This window comes from Coenobita brevimanus, chromosome 86 (assembly GCF_032717465.1).
Source record: "Coenobita brevimanus isolate Jiangsu-jjx chromosome 86, ASM3271746v2, whole genome shotgun sequence".
NCBI lineage: Eukaryota > Metazoa > Arthropoda > Malacostraca > Decapoda > Coenobitidae > Coenobita > Coenobita brevimanus.
In genome coordinates, this window is record NC_137039.1 from 5,351,925 (window position 1) to 5,361,782 (window position 9,858).

General features: G+C 47.5%; 1 pseudogene; it reads left to right on the forward strand.

Moving 5' to 3' along the window:
- Positions 1-9,359: 9,359 nt before the first annotated feature.
- Positions 9,360-9,478, forward strand: LOC145410840 (5S ribosomal RNA; annotated as a pseudogene).
- The last annotated feature ends 380 nt before the right edge of the window (positions 9,479-9,858 follow it).

Below are 9,858 nucleotides of genomic sequence, written 5' to 3' on the forward strand. Positions count from 1 at the left end.
ATTTTTGTATCTATAAGCTGTACAGTGGACCATGGCACTATATTTTCTGGAATCATCAGGTGCTTTCTTAAAAACCCAAAGAGAACAGCTCAGTACAAAAATGTGGTCATCAGGCGTGGTGTAACATGGCTGCCACTACACCAGCACCGCCCTGGAGGCAGCTACATAAATTATAGGCCTGTGCTACCCATGAGAAAGCCTCTCCATACTATAAAGCTCAGTGAGATTAAGCCATGATGGCGATGATGAATGCTGGGTAGTTTTAATATGGCGGTCGTAAGTCACACGTCTCGCTTGGGAGGTAGCCCTCCATGTTATACAGCTTGGAGTGATAAGTGTACACAGCACTGAGCTCTGTAATAGAGTGGCTATATCATGAAGCAATAACACAGCATAATCTGATGTACCTGCCGCCAGGGAAAGCACTGGTGTAGCGGCGTGTAAGCCAGTGCTACACTCCTCTGCTCTGAGTGCCTACGGTTTTTGAACCAAGGTGTTTGTTGGGTTTTTAACCCTTACACCGCGTGGGCTTGTTTCTCCAGAATGTTTTGCATGTCCTTGCTGGCATATTTGGGTTCCGGACTTAAGACTCTCAAAAAATATTTGCCAAAAATCAGTTATTAGTCCTAGAATATTAAAATTAAATATGCATATGGCACATACTTTCAGTTTTCTCCTGGGATGTTTGTTGACTCTTCTGTCGATTATCAGAGACTTGTGGAGACCTCTGAAGTTGGGTAACGAAGTCTCCACTTTACACTTCCTGACAACCCATATGATTACCACAGCCAGATATTATCACTAGAAACACTATTCTATGATTATCAAGTAGTTTGGGATCCATACTCCAAAAAAAAAACACTGTGAAAGCAATGAAAATTACGAGCGCGTATGACCTTCCCACTTGCGCTATAGTCATTTCACTGCAAGAAGTCCGTTCAGGGTGGGGCCAACCTGGTGAATCACCTCTAGCTATTCTGCCAAATCAACAGTAGTACATGCCTCTCTTTCTCTTATTTCCCATCTATGTGCTATTTGAAATTGTTTTTTATATTCTGTATATAGTAAAGGAAGCTATATAGTACTGAGTATCACTTTTTAGAATTATAACAATGATTTGAATGAATTCTATGACACGTGGCAGCGCTTTTTTCCCATGTTGCCACGCCGTAGAGTTGCCAATTTGACGACCAATTATCGAATTATCACTCTGTCTCCCTACCTACCCCCATGTTATGCTGGTGTTTTTAAGGCGACTTCTCGTCCTAAAAACACTAGCGACTGAAGTGGGGTCCTCTTTCTAGACCGGAAGTAAAGCACCAACAAAGGAACAGGACATAAAAACCAGGCAGTACACCTTAACACATCTATTACCTTAATTCTAACTGTTACAACACAACACAGAGTGATATTTGAGATACAGGGGAACAGGGACACAGAGTTAACATTCAGCACCACAAAATATAGTTACACTCAGTACACACTACAATGCTCATACAGGGATATCTTGAATTATATATGGTATTGTCTATGTGTCACTTTTAGGCAGGATATACACTGAACTGATCACAAAGGGGATAAACAAGATTGGGAGTCTGTAGGGGAAATATTACTATAAATAAGATAGGGTGCGGATAGCGACACTTGACACAGTCACCTGGTCACGGCGACACTCACACTCAGGCTTTTGACTGGCCCGCGCACCCTAGCCTTATGCGTTCACAGAAAGTTCTTTTATTGGGGGGACTTGGATAATTACTCTAAGGTTTATTCTCTGTCCTGCCGACACTGAGTTCTTTTGGACTATTGATAACTGCACTGTTCTTCACTTAGTCACTGTTCACTGTTCTTTTCCCTGATTTGTTCTCGACACAAGGGGCGTCACTATTTACCTGTATCTCCTGGGTAATGTTCACTCCATGACAAGGGCATGAGAGTAGATCCCTAGGGGGACCCGGCCTGCAGAGGGCAAGGGATTACCCGCAGGGGAGTCACTGCCCGGGTCACACTCGTTGGTGGGGTGCAGGGAGGCCCTCCTGTCTGGGGGCCTCGACCTGAGAGGTGGTCCTCGAGTTGGGGCCTCGTCAGTGTGGTGCAGGGAGGCCCTCCTGTCTGGGGGCCTCGACCTGGGAGTTGGCCCTCGAGTTGGGGCCTCATCGGTGTGGTGCAGGGAGGCCCTCCTCTCTGGGGGCCTCGACCTGAGAGGTGGCCCTCAGGACTGGGGCCGAATGGCTGGAGCAGTCGGGCCTGTCGTCTCTGGCTCTGTAGAGTGAGGGAGCTGGGATTGCCTTCATTGGGAGCCGGTGGGTCTGGCCTGGTTGTCCTGGGACTGCGGGTGCCTAGGGGGAGAGGCGCCGACAGGGCTGGGCTGCGGCAGCTTCTCCTTTGGGATTCAGGCAGGAACAAGGATCTCCCAGGCATGGGAGTGTAGGTCCGATATTAGGTCTTGCCACCACTCTAGTGTCACCTCCGGGGCTATATTCCCAGGTGGTGATGAAGGGCTCCCACAGGGGAAGAGGATGGAGAAGGACTTACGTCACTCGTGTCCTCTCTGGTACGTCCTGAGGCCAGAGCCTTGGGTCGCCTCACCCTGGTACGTACGTTGGCTGTGGCCGTGAGCTTACCCGGCATACAAGGAGCAACTGAAGGGCGTACAGGGCTGCTCCTTCCCCGCCAAGTATAGGGACCGTCGGCGTGGTGTTGCTCTCGTAGTAGGGGACAAGCCGGAGTGAGGGGCACAGAGGCCACACTCTCTCCAGTACGTACTGAGGCTATCTTCAGGGGCTTCTCTACCCTGGTATGTGCCACGGCCGGAGCCGTGGATGCCTACCCGTCTTACAGAGAGCAACTGAAGGGCGTACAGGGCCGCTCCTTCCCCGCCACATATAGGGACCACAGCGCGGTGTTGCTCCCGTAGTAGGGAAAAGCTACACGTACGATAGCAGGGGCTCTTTACCCTGGTACGTACTCTGGCCATAGCCAGGAGCTGATCTTTCCGACCAGAAGCAACTGAAGGGAGTACGGGGCCACTCCTTCCCCGCCACGTATAGGGACCGTTGGCGCGGTGTTGCTCCTGTAGGAGAGAAACAGCAGGAGAGGGATGCACTGGGGCAACTCTCTCTCCGGGGTGTACTAAGGCCGGAGCCTTTGGTCGCCTTACCCTCGTACACCTTTTATTAGGTCAGAACCTTGGGCCTCCTGCCCTTGGACCTCCTGCCCTAGAGGGTGTAACAATTGCCGTCAATACAGTGTTACTTGGGACTGAAGCTAGTTCAGCCCCACCCCTTTTCTGACGACGGTTGTTCCGCCCGCAAGGTAGTTGTCTTTCCCCGGTCACCTGGTGTTGGGGCAGTTGTGGGGAACAGGGGCCCAGGACCGTAGTGTCCTGGTGACCCTCTTGATTGGGGTCACTAACCCCACCGTTGTGTCCTCCTGGGGTGGTGGTGCGGTGGCGGCCCGGTGGTGGGGTGGGGGGTGGTGAGGTGGGAGGTCCGGCAGCGGGCACGGTGGGCATTTTACCCCATCCCACCTGTTTCTCTCTCTCTCTCTCTCTCTCTCATCAATATAACAGAAAGTTCTGATGACGAAGAAGATTATGATTAAAGATCAGAGAGAGGATTAGGCCTACAGGGGAAACCTCTTATAAATAAAACGCGCCTAGACTTTTACCTCATAGGTGGTGTGGAAAAAAAGTTGAAAGTAAATAATAAATATATACAAATATATATATATATATATATATATATATATATATATATATATATATATATATATATATATATATATATAAATCAGGGAGAGAGAGAAAGAGAGAGAGAGAGAGAAAGAGAGAGAGAGGGAGAGAGAAACAGATGGGATGGGGGTAGGTAGGGAGACAGAGTGATAATCCGATAATTGGTGGTCAAATTGGCAACGTCGCACTTGGGGAAATTCCAACTTCTGCCACACCCTGAACGGACTTCTTGCTGCGAAAGGAGTATAGTTCGCTGTTGGTAGTCTGTCATTTATTATTCATAAAACCCCTCACACTTTATATTTCTATTACTATATAACACTTATATATATCTGCAGTCTTTATCCACAAGTTTCCTTCAGTAGTATTAGTTTATTGTCACTGAAGTCATTCAATTTTTCATTCAGTAAAATACGTAGAGAGCCACGGATTCACTTTCACTGTTATAACCTCAAGTATTTGTACTCATTTTCTTATATTACTAATTACTTACATTTCTATTTACATTTCCTATTGTATTTTCAATATTTACACTTTATTTTACTTACACTATGTTATTCACTGTCACTTGCAGTAACATAAAACTATATTACACTGTTCAGTCATATGTACTGTACATCCATTGCTTTCACTTGCTATTTACACATTATTTACACGTTATTTTCCTTTCCCACTTGCACTTTTAGAACTGCTTCTGGCTGTGGTAATCAAAGAAGCAGGTAACACAGAGGGGAACCTGGCACTCAGCGCACTGCCAAGAGGTGCGTTTGTGCTCAGGTGTGCGTCGGGTGGTATGTGCACACACCTGGCACCTGCGGATCGCAGCCTTCCTCTTGGTTGTGGCAGGCATTTGCACCAGTCTGTGCCGATCCATGTACGCCCTCTGCTCAAGTCCGTCGAGAAGTGTTACTGCATGGTGCCTTGGAGTTGCTGCTGTCACCCTACTATATCTTTCCAGCAGCTGCTGAACACAAGTCCTGGCGAACAACCTCAGGGAGAAGGATTTGGGTGGCTTGACCTTCATCTTGTACAGGATGAAGGCGTTCAACATCGTCATGTCTATGATATGCAGAAAAACTTTCCTGTACCACCTAGTATTCTTCCGGAGGCAGTCAGATCTCTCCAATCATCATGTTGGACTTGTCCACCAGCCGCATGTTGATATTGTAGTCTAAGACAACATCAGGTTTCCTCACAGGTTCGCCTGTCCTACGGTCGACCTTCCCACTGTCTGTCATTTCCCCCTTGTGTACGGTGGTGAGTATGTGCACGACCCTCTTGTCATGCCACCGTATTGCCAGCATCTTCTCAGACTTGCATAGGTGCACGTCTCCTCGCTGCGAGGTTCCTGCCTTTGGGAATTTAGGGAAGTGGGCACGATTACTCTTGACAGTGCCGCGGGAGCTGATGTCGTGCTCTGAAAAGTATTTGGCAAGTTTCGGTGCTGTATAATAGTTGTCTGTATACAGCACATGATTCCCACCAAAATATCTTTCAAGGAGCACTTTCACTACACAGTCTGAGAAGCCAAGGGGGTGTGTTTTATCAAGATCGACAGTGCTGGCTGAATAAATGACGAAGTCAAGGATGTACCCCGTCTTACAGTCGCACAGTACAAAGAACTTGATTCCAAAGCGATGGCGTTTGCTTGGAATGTACTGCACAAACCTAAGACGTCCTCTGAACAAAACCAAGGATTCGTCAATGACAACCTTCTGAAAGGGGTGGAAGAATGTCATAAACTTATCCTTCATTTTGCTCAGAATCTCCCGGATCTTCCAGAGTGGGTCGGTTTGGGAAAGTACATCGTTGTCGGCAAAGTGCAGGTTTCCCATGATGTTCCAGAAGCGATCTCTGGCCATGTACTTATTGAAGGTGGGTGAGGGTAGTAAGGGGTCCATGGACCAGTATTCTTCCAACCCATGCTTCTTTGAGTGTGGCATGAGAAGCATGGGGGCGAAGAACACATACAGCTCCTGCACTCCCAGTATGGACCACTGTTGCATCTTGGCTGCACCTGTACCACTTGCAGCACGTTGTGATTCATACCTGTTGGTCTCATCACATATGTGCTGCATGACTTCGTCATCGAGGAAGGCCAAAAGGAAGTCCACACACTCAGCATCCTCGTCAAGAGTGAAGGCAGGCTGTATTCCTGAGGAACTCTCGTCAAAATGGAGATGTTCAGGGACAAAATTGGACCCTTCCGTCCACGCGAAGGCTTCCAGGATTCCCTGTCGTGGCGGTGTAGGGTGGGTGAGGGTGGAGGGTGGCTGTGAGGCAGATTTATCTGGTTCAAGGTCACTCGCACTGACCCTGGGTTGCCGTACAGCACTAGCAGCCCTTACTCTACTGGCAACTCTACTTTTACTGGTCAGGGATTTACCTCTTCCTCTACGGCCTGCCTTCACTGTTGATGCAGGTGGTGACTCCAATGACGAAGACTCTGGAGAAAAATTCAGCAGAAGAAGAAGAAATGAGTGAAGTGGGGCTGGGGAACAGGGAGGTGAATCACCTCGGGACTCATGGCGGGCTGGATCACGCGGGGCCATTGTTCCGGGGCTAACCCACCGCCTTTTCATTCCCTTCCCAAATTCCTTCCCTTGCTGCACTAACGGCTCCTTTCCCTTGGACCTAGGGATAACTTGGGACACTAAAGCACTCGTACTATTAGTTTCTGGCACGATTTCCTCACCCGGCTCATCACACGAATCCCCCGAAGGGTCATAGTCACTATCCATCATTATCATTGATAATTCGGCTAGTATCCCTGACCACCTTGGAGAGAGCTCCAACATACTTGACCTCCTCCTTACAACTAATCCTTCTGCTTACACTGTTAATCTTTTCTCTCCGTTGTGCTCCTCCGATCACAACCTTATCACCTTAACCTGTCTTATCGTTCCGGTACAGCCTGCGGACCCTCCAACAAGCACTTTGGAACTGCGGATTGGGAGGCCCTCAGGCAGTACTTCTTTGATTTTCCCTGGAATGATTATTGCTTCAGTGGCCGGGAGCCATCTGGGTGTGCCTTGCTCATTATGGAGGTTATTCTCTCGGGCATGGAAGCATGCATTCCTTTCTCATATCCTTTGACTAATGCACGAAAGCCTTGGTTTAATCACGCTTGTTCTAATGCTGTCCGCAACAAGGAGAGGGCCCATAAAAGGTACTGGAGCCAACCCACCCCTGAATCACATATTTTATACGTTTCTGCCCGGAATCGTGCAAAGTCTGTTCTTCGCTTCTGCTAAAAATAATTTCATCCATACAAAATGCTCTCAACTCTCTAACTCGAACTCTTCCCGCTCCTTCTGGCACCTTGCCAGAAACCTTTCTAACAACTTTACCTCATCGTCCTTCCCTCCTCTTTTCTACTCTGATGGCTCTGTAGCTATTTCTTCTACTGATAAAGCAGATCTCTTCGCTCAGACTTTCTCCTCCAACTCCACCTTAGACGATTCCAGTGCTGTTCCTCCCTCACTTCCCCCCTCTGATTTCCTCATGGCTAACATTAAAATTTCTTCAGCTGATGTATTTTCTGCCACTGCTGGCCTCAGTACTAATAAGGCATATGGGCCTGATGGAGTCCCTCCTGTTGTTCTCAAGAACTGTGCTTCTGTGCTTACTCCTGCCTGGGCAAACTCTTTCTCTTTTGTCTGTCAACTTGTACCTTTCCTTCTTGCTGGAAGTTTGCTCTCATTCAGCCAGTCCCAGAGAAGGGTGACCATTCCCAACCCTCTAACTATCGTCCAATTACTTGAACATCCTGTATCTCAAAAGTTTTCGAGTCAATTCTTAATAGAAAAATTTTAAAGCATCTTTCCTATCACAACCTTCTTTCTGATCGTCAGTATGGGTTCCGTCAGGGACGCTCCACAGGCGATCTTCTCACCTACCTTTCAGACTCCTGTTCATCCTCCTTTCGGGACTTTGATGAAAGCTTTGCCATTGCACTTGACATCTCAAAGGCTTTCGATCGAGTCTGGCACAAATCTTTAATTTCCAAACTGCCCTCTTACGGTTTCTATCCTTCTAACTGTGCCTTCATCTCTAGCTTCCTTTCTGGTCGTTCTATAGCCGCTGTTGTAGACGGCTATCGTGCTTCTCCTAGATCTTTTAACAGTGGTGTTCCTCAGGGCTCTGTTCTATCACCAACTCTCTTCCTTTTATTCTTCAATGACCTTCTAAGCTGTACATCTAACCCTACCCACTCATACGCTGATGACTCCACCCTTCACCTTTCCATTCGATTCCCACAACGTCCATCTCAGCAGTTACTTCAACAGGCAAGGGTTGAGGCTATGGCACACCTAATGTCTGACTTGGCTCGTATCTCTGACTGGGGTAAAAATAATCTGGTTGTTTTTAATGCATCAAAGACTCAGTTTTTGCACCTACGAACCCGACAAAATCTTCCACAGGTATACCCACTTATGTTTAATAATACTCAACTTAATCCTGCATCATCGTTGAACATGCTTGGGGTTTCATTTGCTCGGGACTTGTCTTGGAAAGATCATATTACATCTCTTGTAAAATCTGCTTCCAAACGATTGGGTGTGCTAAGCCGACTCCGTTCCTTCTTTACTCCTGCACAATTGTTGACTCTATACAGGGGTTTTATCCGCCCCTGTGTGGAGTACAACTCTCATGTATGGGGGGGCTCCCCACATACAGCTCTTCTCAATAGGGTGGAGTCAAAGGCTTTTCGTCTCATTAACTCTCCCTCTTACTGACTCCTTCAACCTCTGTCTCTTCACCGCAGTGTTGCATCTTTATCTCTTTCCTGTCGCTACTTCAATGGTCACTGTTCCTCTGAACTGTCTGCATGCATTCCTCCACTTCTACGATGGGCACGTAGCACCCGTCTAGCAGCAAACTCTCACCCTTTTTCTGTCCAACTTTCTAATGCAAGAGTCAACCGTTACTCCCAGTCCTTCATTTATGCAACAGGTCAACTCTGGAACTATCTCCCTCTGTCTGTACTTCCTGCTTCCTATGATCTCCAGTCTTTCAAACTCAGTGTATCTAGGCATCTAGAAATGAATGGATCTTGAATTTGGCTCTCTCTCATATTTTGTTTTTCTCTTGGAGGGAACAGTAATTGCGGGCTCATTGCCTTTGGTTCCTTCTTCCTCACATAAAAAAAAATAAAGTTCACGTTCCACTGCAGAGCTAGTCCTTTCCTGCTTCCCCCACGAGTTTTTCTGGGTGTAGAGGTCACGGGGCCTTTTGCAATGGGCGCAGAAGTGGCAGAAATGGCGGGGCGTGAGTGCGACATGCTTTGACTACAGAGGAGGACAAGGAACTAAATGGCGCGGCTTATCTGAGAAGTCAAGGGTTTACAGTGACAATGGGGCTGACAGCTGCTAACTTACATGCTAAGAAATTATTGGTAGAAAATCTCGGCAATACATAAAGAAATAGGGTAGTTCCAGGTGAATGTAAATGTCACTTAGGCTTCTCCCTTCCTTTCTGATATATATTTTTATTACAGAAATAGATTACAAGGCATAATTCAAAGGGGAAATTACCGTGGGAATTTAGCGAATGAATGCATGTGAGGTGTTGTCAGGTGATAATTAGCCAATTCCTGGTGTATACCACTATCACTTACTTTATTTTTTTTTGGTATACCACGTTGAGTACACCGCTTCCCGTCCGATCGGCGAAGTTAAGCAACGTTGGGTCTGGTTAGTACTTGGATGGGTGACCGCCTGGGAACACCAGATGCTGTTGGCATCCCTACGTGTCAAGTGGGGTTGGAGGAGGATTAGTGCCCCTCCCTGTAAAACAACTAACTCTAAGCCCTTGGCCACCCCGTTTGGGATACATGGCGTCTGGCAATGGATGGATGGGATATATTATTTTGTATAAGTATAGGGCATAGGGCTTATTTCAATGGATGAAATCTGTGGAAAAATCTGGGGGAGATTTGCTTAGCGCAGCACGGCAGGGCAGGCAATAGGAAAGGGTAAAGGAGGTGAGGTAGGGAGGGGTGAGAGGGTACTGGAGGGGAGGTAGGGAGGGGAGTCAAGAACGGGGGAAAATGGCTAAATTGTCAAAAATGGATGGGAGTACAGATGAGATTAGGAGTGCGGACTATTGGTGGACAGTAGCAG